Raw genomic sequence first — 13,306 nt, 5'->3', positions numbered from 1 at the left:
ATCTCATTCTTTATCCCTCTGGGAGTATGGAACAAGATTCGTTATAGAGTGCAGAAGATGGGAGGTCTGGCTTCTGTAATTGTTTCTCTTTTGGACATGGGTGTTGGCAAGTTGATCTACACCCCCATCCTATTTCTGTCTTTCCCTAGTGGGGTAGGGCTCTGAGGATTCAAGACTTCAGGACACAATGGCGAGGTTGTCTGCCCATGGAGTTCAGGATGGAATCATAGTAGTATCAGCCACTTGGTGGCTGAAGGTCATAAGATACAAAGCAGAACAAAATGTTTAATAAACAGCAACCAAAAAGTAGGAATAGAGCAGGTGAGTAAAGGGATTTTAGGGTGGAAGGAAGTTAGGGAGTCTATTTTAGGTATATTCCAACGGGCCCATGACTTTAGTGATTTTTTCCTGAGCCTGATAGCTAACATGCAGGAGGACTAAAAGCTCCCAAACATGAGGAAAGTATATAAATACCATTAACTGTTAATTCCATCGATCTGACCTAGATCCCATGTCTTTTCATCTTTTGCATAGCAGCCTTTGTAACTTCTGCATGCCTGTCAGGCTGAGCTCACAGTCCATGCTCACAGCCGGGAACATGCTAGCTTGCACTCATTTCAGGACCAGTCTTCCTTGAGTGGCAGAATATGTTGATCTAGCCTCCCTTCAGAGAGTGAGGCAGTCCCTGTCATTGCTGCTGTACAGTGAGGTCAAGGTCCTGGAGAGGCCCACAAGAAGACTTATGATGATGTCCCTGACTGAATCAATTACACATTTTTTTTATTGCACATTTAAAATGATGCCCATCCAGGGGACATAGTTCAGCCTGTGGTCATATGTCAGCTCATGCCTTGGACCTCTGATTTGATCCTGACACTGACAGTACTGGAGTGGTCCTCTGACTTCTCTCTCTGTCATGTGATTCTCTCTCTCTCTCTCTCTGCCTCTCTTATATAAAATAAAGTAGTGGTGCATCCAGGGTCACATTACCATATGAGAAGACCCTGGTTCAAGCCCCCAGGCACCACAGGCAGGGATGCTGGAGGTGTCTCTCCTTCATTTGCCTCTCTCTCTCTCTCTCTCTCTCTCTCTCTCTAGCTCTCTCTGTCTCTCATCTACCAAAAATGAAAGAAAATAATACTAGACTAGAGAAGGAAAGAAGGAGAAAGATGGGGAGTTGGGCAGTAGCACAGCAGGTTAAGCGCACGTGGCATGAAGTGCAAGGACCGGTGTAAGGATCCCGGTTCGAGCCCCCAGCTCCCCACCTGCAGGGGAGTCGCTTTACAAGCAGTGAAGCAGGTCTGCAGGTGTCTATCTTTCTCTCCCCCTCTCTGTCTTCCCCTCCTTTCTCCATTTCTCTCTATCCTATCCAACAATGACGACATCAGTAACAACAACAATAATAACTACAACAGTAAACAACAAGGGCAACAAAAAGGAATGAATAAATAAACATTAAAAAAAAAAGAATGAGAAAGACAGCCACAAGAAATAGTATTGGAGTTGTGCAGGCATCAAGTCCCAGTGACAGCCCTGAAAGCAAATAAATAAATACAGTCAATTTAAAAAAATATTTAAGTGACTTCTCAATAAAGCTGACATTAAAGCAAATTAATAATTTTAATGATTTAACCATCCCTTCTTTCAAAATAGCAAGTTGACATTTGAAGTGAGTTCATCAGTGTTCTTGAAACAAGACCCCAGTGTAGAGAGAAAAAGGGTAACTAACTCACTGGAGGAATGTGATGGGGGGGGGCAAAGATCAGTAGTGGATCCCATGATCCAGGAATCTGGGATGAGGTGTATTAATAGCGTCCCTAATCCCTTCTCTATAGGAGTCTGTTAAAATGACTGCCAGAGCTCTGGCCACTCTCTTATCTAAACAGAAGGACTGACTTCACGGCAGCAACTGAGCTAAGTGATTTCATGTCAAAGGTATCAGGTAATGAAGGAAGCTGGAATAGCCTCACATTTGCTCCCTAGCTCCCAAAGAACAAACAAACAGGCCTCATTGAGCTAATCAAGGGCAACTGGTTTTGCTCTGAAGCAGTTGCTGGATTAGGACAAATGACAAATGCTTTGGAAATACATCTGTGTAAACCAATTCAGAGCTCGAGCCAGGGTGTGGCGAACACCCAGTGAAGTAGTATGAAATGGAGCTGGGGAGAGAAAGCAAACTGTAGACAGGGTCAGGACTGGAGAGGTAGCATAATGATTGTGCCAAAAGACTTTCAGGCCTAAGGCTTTGATTTCCCAGGTTCAGTCCCCAGTATAACCATTAGCCAGGGCTGAGCAGTGCTATGGAAAAAGAAAAAATAAGGCACAATTTGACATCAATATCAAAATAGAAAGTTTGGAGGAGGAATTGAAAGTGCCCCCTCCCCACCATCTGCTTGTAACACTCGTTAAAAGAGTTAGAGGTTGGAAAGAAAGTTTTAGAACCACTCTCTGAGGTAAGTGTAGCTGACTTTTTATTCTATCTGCTTATTATACAATCTCTTTCCTTACAATATTTAGTTTTTGTTAGTTTGTTATTGTTTCATTAAGGTTTTCCAAATAAAGGTAATGCATAAGCAAGCTTTTTGAATAACTTATTTATTTTACAGGAGAGAAAGGGAGAGAGAAAGAGAGAGCGAGAATAGAGTACTTCCTTGGCATATATGGTGTTAGGTATTGAACATGGAACCACATACATGCAAGTTTGGCTTTCTACCCCTGACCCAGCTTCTGAGCTACTGAACATGGTCCAGTGGAGAAGCAGTTACAGAAGACAGAATTCCCACCTTCTGCATCACATAAAGAATTTTGGTCCATATTCAGAGAGGGAGAAATGTTAGGGGAAGATGACCAGAGGACTCTAAGCTCCAATTCCATCATGACCCAAACAGAGAAGAGGAAAAACAAACAAGCAAACAAACAAAATATTATACCCATGAAAGCTGATAAATTAGAAAATGATTACCTTGACATTATTAAAAGTAGATATATCTAGAAATTTAAAAATAAAATGAGTAAACTATTACAAAGTTGCATTCCATATCAAAGCCACCAACAAATATCTCCAGATTCACCATCAAAATATTTGTAGTGTACATGGCTTCTTGCCAAATTCCCTACTTCCCCACCCAGACTCAGGTTACTGTCCCTTCTTTAACTGTTTTCCCTAATGCCACTTCTAAAGTCTGTGCATGTGGAATCATGCCCTTACAATCTGTCAAAACTCCCTCATTACATTGCAGTGAACCCTAGCCCACTTCTGGAAGCCCCAGCCTCTGGCTCCTGGTCCCTGGCCTCTCACCTGGCCTCAGATTGTTTTTCTCTTCCTCAAGTGATTTCTTCTTGACAAAGTTTGCCTCCTTGCTCTTCTGAAAGATGAATTTCAGTGTATCATGCTTGCTTTTTGTTTGCTTTCTGCTTTGAATCCCACTCAATACGGCCTTCCTTTAGTCACTGTAGAGTTCATTACTTCATACTATTAATCAACTTTTTTTTTTTTTGCCTCCAGGATTCTCACTGGAGCTCAGTGCCTGCTCTATGAATTCACTGCTCCTAGCAGCCCGTCCCCCCCCCCCCCACACACACACACACATTTTATGGGATAGGACAGAGAGAAATTGAGAGAGAAGGGGAAAATAGAGAGGGAGAGAGATGACAGTCACCTGCAGACCTGCTTCACAGCTTGTGAAACTTTCCCCTTGCAGGTGGGGAAAGGAGATTTGAACCTGGGTCCTTGTGCATGGTAATATGTGTGCTTAACTGGTTATGGCACTGCCTGGCCCCCTGGTTGCTAATGCTTTGTCAATGATGTAACCCACCAAACTGTGCGGGCTTGCTCCGGGTCCCCCGCCTCCCTGGCCACTGGCAGCAAAGGTCAGAGCGGTCCCCTGGGAGTTCTAGGATGGCTCTGCGTGTCTGGGGTGATGTGTGTGGAGAAGAGAGAATCGTGCCAGACTCGTCCAGCTCCAGGAGAGGCCTCAGAAAGGGGGCAACTCATTTATTGAGAGATAAAGCAAGCAGATATACCCATTGTTGAGGGGGAAGGTTGAGGTAATCATTCACCCAAACACAATACATAATAGCGTCTTGACCTACAAATTATTTGATCACACTGGAAAGTTATTGTGATCATGAGTTCACAATGCATATTTCTCTGGGGGTAAATTACAGGCACTTTAGGTCAGGGGGGAAGGGAGCAGTTGAGCAAAACCAGGATACTTGTGGTGGTTTTCAAGTCTGCCATACACAATACACAGTAATTCATGACCTTTCTTTTAAGGGGGGAGGAGGGACACGTGCAGAAAAATAGCCCCCGTCTGGAGAAGCCTTCCATCATTAGTTCACGAGGTTGGGGGGACTTGCCTTTGTCTCTACCCAGGGTGTGGGGGGGTAGAACTTGGGGTCTACCTGCTCAGAGTCTCATGGAAACAATGGCATGGACTTCTCGGACAGTGGGCCCACTCCCAACAAAACTGGATGATTCATTATGTTAGGACCTTTGCCTCCAAGGAGAAAAAAAGGAAAACAGTGTTAACATTTGTAAATTCTAGAGACTATTTATTTGGTCTTTTCTGTTTAGATGCATGATTTCATCCCTGAGGAAATGGACAGATGTCTCTCAGTGGAAACTTGAGAACATCAGCCTTCATCACACATACATTTGCCCCCACACACTCAGTTGACTTTCACAAGTCTTTCATGTTGCACATGGAGCTGGACTTCCCTTCTCTGACTGCTTCTGGACCATTCCCAAGGTGTGAGACTCTTCAAAAGCCTATTTAAATGAGTTTGTTGTGTACATGAGGGGATAAAATGATCTTCCTTAGCCTTGCACAACATTGCTAATGGGCGGGTTCAGTCTGTTTCCATCTACAAGAACAGACGATACAACCAACAAGTGAGAGCCCTTATCATATATATATATATATATATGTACTAACTGGGCCACATTCATGCAAGACATGCACTCTAGCTACTGAACTATTTCTCTGGACCATTAAGAACTGGGTTTTGGTTTTTTTTTGTATTAAATCATGAGAGGAAAAGTTGGGGGGAGGAGTTTCCCAGAGCACGAGGGAGCTTAAAGCATGTAAGTCAAGTCCTATGGTCTCTCAGCTGAGATTTAGTTTTTTTTTATGAGAAAGAGAAAAGAATAGATAGATAGATAGATAGATAGATAGATAGATAGATAGATAGATAGACAGATAGACAGATAGACAGATAGACAGATAGACAGATAGATACTAGAGCACAGTTCAACTCTGGCACACAGTGGTACCAGGGGTTGAACCTGGGACCTCTGGAGACTCAGTGTTCTAATGCTGATGGATCTTCCTACTCTGGGTGTCTCACGAGGATGGGCTTCTAAAACTAGTCTGTGTGGACTGTTCACCACACTAGAAGATTCTGGTGGGGCTTGAAAAGACTATGTAACTAAACTAAGGGCTTTCTCCAACTTAGACAAACACTAAAATCCCATCTTCTCTCAATCTCTATGCCTTATTGTCTAATACCCATACTAATTTTTTGCATTCAAGATTGAAAGCTGCATCATACTATTACTGAGGCTTGGTGCCTGCACAGAAACCCACTGCTCCCAGAGGCCACTTTATTTTCCTTTTCTTCTTCTTTTGTTCTTTCTTGTTTTATTTACTTATGTTTGGATAGAGACAGAGAGAAATGAAGAGGGAATGGGGAACAGAGAGGGAAAGAAAGACGAAGAGACACCTGTAGCAATACTTTAGCACCTGTAAAGTTTCTCCCCTACAGGTGGGGGCTAGTGTCTTGAACCAGGGTTCTTGAACATGGCAACATGTGCACTCAACCATATGCACTACCACCTGGCCCCCTTTCTTGTTTTCTCATAGAGACAGAAAAAATGAAAGGTGAGGGGAGAAAGAGATAGACAGAGAGATACCTGAAGACTTCTTTTTTTTTCTTTTTTTATTTATTTATTCCCTTTTGTTGCCCTTGTTGTTTTATTGTTGTAGTCGTTGTTGGATAGGACAGAGAGAAATGGAGAGAGGAGGGGAAGACAGAGAGGAGGAGAGAAAGATAGACACCTGCAGACCTGCTTCACTGCCTGTGAAGCGACTCCCCTGCAGGTGGGGAGCCAGGGTTCGAACCGGGATCCTTATGCCGGTCCTTGTGCTTTGCGCCACCTGCGCTTAACCCGCTGCGCTACAGCCCGACTCCCACCTGAAGACTTCTTTCACTGCTCATTAAGCTTACCCCATGCATGTGGGGACAAGGGACTTGAACCCAGGTCCTTGAACATGGTGATATGTGCACTCAACCAGGTATGTCACTGCTCCACCCCATGTATCACACTCTCTTACAGTGAGTATGAAGTGCCACGAAATAGAACACATGAGTATCTGATTCACTTTTAGCTTTCACTGAGAACTTCTCTTCTCTTTTCTCTTCTCTTTTTTTAATTTATCAAGTGATAGAGAAGCCATAGCATCATTCTGAGGCCCCAGATATTGAACCTGGGGCCTCACATGTACAAGTCCTGCAGACTGCCCACTGAACCACATGTCTAATAACACCATCAAAGGCAGCTAGACTCAGTGAGCTGCTGGAGTGGAGAGCTGCCTGTCAGAGATTCCTTCAGAGACTGCTCTGAAGGACAGAAATAAGTTCCTGTTTAAAACCCCACACATTTCATCAAATGCATTTTCCACTATATAAGATGTTACTTTTCTTTCTTTTTTAAAAAAGTTTTTATTTATAAAATGGAAACACTGGTAAGGCCATAGGATAAGAGGGGTACAATTCCCACCACTAGAACTCCATATCCCATCCTCTCCCCTGATAGTTTTTCTATTCTTTAACCCTCTGGGAGCATGAACCCAGTGTCACTATGGGGTGCAGAAGGTGGAAGGTCTGGATTCTGTAATTGCTTCCCCACTGAACATGGGCATTGATAGGCTGATCCATACCCCCAGCCTGTCTCTCTCTTTCCCTAGTGAGCAGAGGCTCTGTAAAAGCAGGGCTCCAGGACACAGTGGTAGGGTCGTCTAGCCAGGGAAGTCCGGTTAACATCACACTAGCATCTGGAACCTGGTGGCTGAAAAAGAGTTAAGATACAAAGCAGAGCAAATTGTTAACTAATCCTGAACCTAAAGGCAAAAATATTAGGGATGGAGATTTGGGGTCTCCATTTTGGAAAAAGCTAGGTTTAGGGGCCCATGACCCAACTAGTTTTTGCCTGTGCCTAACATCTAATGTGCACGTGACCTAAGCTATTGTCTGGGGGGATGATGTCACAGTTGTAAAAATGACCAGAAAGCTAGATCAGGAAGAGAGTAGCTCCCAAATATGGGAAAAGTATATAAATATTGTTAACTGTAAACCCCATCGATCTGATCTGGGGCCCATGTTCAGCACAGGAGCCTATGTAATGTCGGGCTGTGCCACGGAGAAGAGAGAGAGGAGGTCCAGAGCAAAGAGGAAACACAAATCTTTATTTGCGCTGGCACCTCAGAGTTGGGTGAGAGAGAAACAGGCTGGGCCACGTGGAGGTAGTGAAAATGGCCGCCTCACGCAATAACCTTTCCTGCATCTAAACACCGAAGTGAAGCACCGGCAAGAGAGAGAGGTGCGGAAGAAGAAGGGCTTTTATGGGAGCAGCTCTCCGAGAATGGGAAGGGGAAGGAGTAACCACAGCACTCTAGGGTAGGATAACAACTCTCATGAGAATGGGAAGGGGGAGAAGCAACCAGAGCACCGCAACCATGCCCCCCCCCCCCCCCGCATAGACAATGCCCTGGGGTCACAACATGGCTGAACAGGCACTCCGAGAATATCCCAACTCTCACGGGAACTAGCAGTAGCCCAAGGGGACAACATGGCAGATGTGACTGCGTCTGCACAATTTCCCAGCAATGTAACCTCTGCATCCCTGTAGGTCTGAGCTCAGATCCCATGATCATGGCTAGGAACATTCCAGGCTTCACTAATTTCAGCACCCATCATCCTTGGGTGGTAGGCAGAGTATGCTCTCCAACCTTCCTCCGGAGAATGGAACATTCTCTACCATTATTGATTCACATTGAGGGCCAGGTCGATAGGGGGCCACAGTGTGGTCCATTATGTTGTTCCTGATAGAATGACCAGTGATAGTGGTGAGAGGGATCTGTTAGAGGTGTTACTTCTCTTTCAACAAGATTTTACTGTGCTTTTTTTTTTTTAATATTAAGGGATCTTATAATTCATAGAGAAGAAATACTGAGTAACACCTGAAATTCTTGGAAACACCTCAAAAAATGGTCTGGAGGAAAAAGAAAACTTTAGTTTTGCTGATGCATGATTTTTTTTTTCAAATTAAATCAGTATATAGTTATATGTTTCAGATATTTTCCAAGTTTTGGAAACACCAAAACAACATCAAAAAGTCCTCATTTGGGGGCTGGGCAGTAGCGCACTGGGTTAAACACACATAGTACAAAGCAGAAGGAACCATTCAGGGATCTGGGTTCAAACCCAGACCCCCCCCCCCCCAGCAGGGAGGTCACTTCACAAGGGATGAAGTAGGCCTACAGGTGTCTATCTTTCTCTTCCCTTCCTCTCTTGATTTCTTTCTGTCCTATCCAACAACAACAAAATGAGAAAAATGGCCACTAGGAGCAGTGGATTCCTAGTGCAGGAACCGAGGGGTGGGGAGCCCTCATTTTCACAAAAATAGCTGCTGGGAGAGATGGATTTGTAGTGTCAGCACCGAGCCCCAGCAACAACCCTTGTGACAATACATTTAAAAAGAATAAAATAATCCTTGTTTTCATAGAGGTAACTTTCTTTTTCTTAACTAGAGATAGATGGGCGGGGGGAGGAAGGGAGAGAGAGAGAAGGAGAGAGAGAGAGAAGGCACTGAAGCTTCCTTCAGTGCACTGGAAGCTGGGCTTGACCTTGGGTCACACACAAGGCAAAACAGTGCACTGTCCAAGTGAGCTGTTGCACTGACACTGAACTTACTTTGTTATATGAAGCTTTAGCTCCACTCTACTCAGCTATGTATAGACATTCTTTAAGAATCATACCAGCCATGGGGTATATCCCTAGGAGAGGACTTGCCTAGGCAGGCCACCCCACCAATGTGTCCTGAAGCTCTGCTTCCCCAGAGCTCTGCCCCACTAGGGAAAGAGAGAGGCAGGCTGGGAGTATGGATCAATTTGCCGATACCCACGTTAAGTGGGGAAGCAATTACAGAAGCCAGATCGTTCACCTTCTGCACCCTACAATGACCTTGGGTCCAACTCCTAGAGAGTTAAAGAGTAGGAAAGCTATCAGGGGAGGGGATGGGATACAGAGTTCTGGTGGTGGGAATTGTGTGGAGTTGTACCCTTCTTATCCTATGGTTTTTATCAGTGTCTCTTTTTTATAAATAAAAATAATAATAATAAATAATGATACCAGCTAAGCCTACTTTCTAGTAGTCTCTGGAAAATAATAGTGAAATTTCTATATAACGTGCAGAAATAACATATTAATTAAGATTTCGGCGATGTGATATTTGGCTTGATGGGCTCAACTCCTTAAAGTTGATTCCAGAAACAAAAATGGTGACACACTATCAAAGTCACAGGTCTTCCCCCAGACTGTGGTGGCAAGGGCTCAAGGATCACACAGGCCTCTGTTCAAAAGGGATGATGAGAGAGACTGGATCACTTGACCACATGGAGTTTCTGCATCCATGAAGCTTTTTTTTTTTTTTAAATCTTATTTATTTATTAATGAGAATGATAGGAGGAGAGAGAGAAAGAACCAGACATCACACCAGTACATGTGCTGCCAGAGGTTGAACTCGGGACTTCATGCTTGAGAATTCAGTGCTTTTTTCATTGCACCACCTCCCAGATCACCATCCATGAATCTTTCTTGGAAGACCCTGCATTTCTAACCAGGCTGGTTTCAAAGGAAGCAGAAATCCTGCCTTCAGCAATGATCTAGGAAGTGTGGACCTGAGGGAACGCTGAATTTTTGAAGAGTAGGAAAGGCAGTGTTTGGAGCACTTTGATAAGCTGATTTGAAAAAATACATAGTACTTTCTTAGTTCCTAACTGTCTCCCTAACAAGTTACCATCATATCATCCTTCCCTGTGTTACTCGGATATTATTATTTTATTATTTTAGCAAATACAAACAACAGAAATATTGTCTTTGAAGCCACATAAATTTAGATATCACTTTAATAATTGCATTTTGAACAGTGATACAGGAAAATAGGGGGTAAAAAGTCTGAAATTTTTCTCCTCTTTCTGTCTCTCTCTCTCTTACCAGAGGACTGCTCAGCTTTGGTTTACAGTAGTGCACTGGATTGAACCTGGGACTTCAGAGCCTCAGGCATGAGAGTCTCTTTGCATAACCATTATGCTATCTACCCCCTTCCCTGAAATCTTTTTATGTAGCCTATAGATATGACATTCAACATAGAGAAGCCTGGCAGTGACTCATCCCATTGAGCACACCCCATGACCATGTACAGGGACCCAGGTTCAAGTCCTCAACTCACACTTGCAGCTTCATGAATGCTGAAACAGTGCTGTAGGTGTCTCTCCTCTTCATCTCTATCTTTCTCAGTCTCTCACCTTCTGTCAAAAAGACAAAGAAGAAAAAAAAGGTTTCCAGAAGTGGTGGAACAGTATGTGCAAAGAATCCCAGCGAAAATTTTAGTCTAAAACAGAGCAAACAAACAACTCAGCATGATGCAAGAAGAAACTATGAAATAGCAGTCAAGGTGTCAGTCTGACATGTAGTAGCCCTTCTCCAACTCTCCCTAATGGGAGAAAAAATAGAAAAATTACTGTTTGGGGAAACGGCATTTTAAAAAATATTTCTTTATATTGATTCAGTTATGATCAACCAGTACATTGGGTAAGAGAGGTAAAATTCCACACAGTTCCCACCACCAGAGTTCCACATCCCATCCCCTCCATTGGCAGCTTATCTATTCTTTATCCCTCTGGGAACATGGACCCAGGATCATTATGGGGTGCAGAAGGTGAATGGTCTGACTTCTGCAATTGCTTCTCTGCTGGACATGGGCATTGGCAGGTGGATCCATACCCCCAGCCTATTTCTGTCTTTCCCTAGTGGGGCAGGTGTCTGGAGAGGTGAGGTTCCAGGACACAGTAGTGAGGTCATCTGCCCAGGAAAGTCAGGTTGGCATCATGGTAACATCTGAAACTTGGTGGCTAAAAAGGATTAAGATATAAAGCAGAACAAATTGTTTAATAATCAGGAAACTAAAGCCAAGAATATAGCAGATGAGATTTGGGGTCTACATTTTGGAAAAAGCTAAGAAGTCTATTTTAGGCATATTCCAAAGGCCCCATGACTTTGCTAATTTTTGCCTGAGCCCAACAGTTAACATGCAGGTGGACCAAAGGTATTGTCTGGGGAGATGGTGTCAGAGTTGGGAGTAGGACTAGAAAGCTGGATCAGGGAAGAGAGTAGTTCCCAAATATGGAGAAAGTATATAAATACTGTCAACTGTAAACCCCATCTATCTGATCTGGGGCCCATATTAAGAAATATTTCTTTCATTTTTTGCCTCCAGGGTTACTACTGCAGCTCAGTGCCTGCACAACAAACCCACCACTCCTTAAGGCTATTTTTTTTCCTTGTTGTTTATCATTGTTGTTGTCATTATTGTTGTTATTGCTGTCATTGTTGCTGGATAGGACAGAGAGAAATGGAGAGAGGAGAGGAAGACAGAGAGGGGGAGAGAAATATAAACACCTGCAGTCCTGTTTCACCGCCTATGAAGCGACTCCCCAGCAGGTAGGGAGCCGGGGTTCCAACTGGAATCCTTAGGCCGGTCCTTGTGCTTCGCACCACATGAGCTTAACCTGCTGCACTACCTCCTGCCCCTCCCTCCAAGAAATATTTCTTGACATATCCCACCAGTCAGAAGTTCCATCACTAGCTAGGGGAGCCTCTGCCCGGTTACTTTTGGAATGTGAACAGGCCCACGTCTGAGTGTGAAATTGCGATGGTAGCTACCTCTACCTCACAGAGTTGTGATCAGAACAAATGTTAAAGGACTGAACTTGGTCAGTACATCCTTTAAGCATAGGATAAAGAGGACCCTTGGTCCTGGATGCTGGCATTCAAGCTCAAGTTCCTCTTCAGTCAGGTAAGCAAACACTTGTGTGATTGTGCTGAGAAACACAGTCATTAGCTTATGACATATTTAATGATCACCTGCTATGTCCCCATCTCAACAACAAGTGCTGGGGACACATCACTGGAATCAGACAAAGCATGTCCTTGTGGTGCACCAGCCTGGCAGGGGACAGTGACATTTCGAGCTCATTGTTATCACAACAAGAGCTACGAAGGGAAAGTACAGGTGATGCGTAAGGATAAATATAGTGTGCAGGGCAGACAACTTTAGCTGATGGGGCATCAGAGGAGGCAGCTCTAGGGAGTAACATTTAAACCAAGATCAACAAAGGGGCAGAGTGGAGTCATTTAAGTGTTCAAATAAGATGAGAAAGATGACCCCCTTTAATCTTACCATATTCTCATGTGAAGAGATTGAAGAAAATGTTCTGGGTGGCAGGTGGTAGAGCACCTGGTTGAGTGCACATGCTACAGTGCACAAAGACCTGGGTTCGAGCCCTGGTCCCCACCTGCAAGGGGAAAGCTTCATGAATGGTGAAGTAGGGTTGTGGATGTCTTTCTGTCTCTATGCCTCTCTAACTCCCCCTTTCCTCTCGATTTCTGTCTCTATCCAATTAATAAATAAAGATAATAAAAATTTAAAAGAATGTTCTATGGGAATTTAAGAATACAAAACTGTTAACTAAAAAAACTCTATTATAATTACTTGTTTCATTTTTTTCTTTATTGGGGAGTATTAATGATTTATAGTTATTAGTAAAATATAGTAGTTGGTACCTGCATATAATTTCTCAGTTTTCCACATAATAATCTTACCTCCCAGCTAGGTCCTCTTCTGCCATCATGTCCCAGGACCTGAACCCTCCCACCCCACCCCAGAGTCCTTTACTTTGGTGTAATATGTCAACTCCAGTCCAAGTTCTGCTTTGTGTTTTCCATTCTGTTCTTATTTTTACAGCTTCTTTCTATGAATGAGATCATCCTATATTCATCAGAAGGCTATGATGATTATCATGAGTAGTAATAGTATCAGTAGTAGTAGACACAATGAAAAATTTGTGTCTAGTATGAAATTAGTAAAATGCATTTAGATAGGCCAGTGGGTTACAAATTTGGGTGCCTTGCATTTAAAAAGCTAGTATTGAGGAGCTGGGCTGTGGCACACCCAGTTGAGCTCAGA

Source organism: Erinaceus europaeus, chromosome 3 (genome assembly GCF_950295315.1).
Source record: "Erinaceus europaeus chromosome 3, mEriEur2.1, whole genome shotgun sequence".
In the NCBI taxonomy this organism is placed as follows: Eukaryota; Metazoa; Chordata; class Mammalia; order Eulipotyphla; family Erinaceidae; genus Erinaceus; species Erinaceus europaeus.
Note: the sequence above shows the minus strand (reverse complement) of the source record.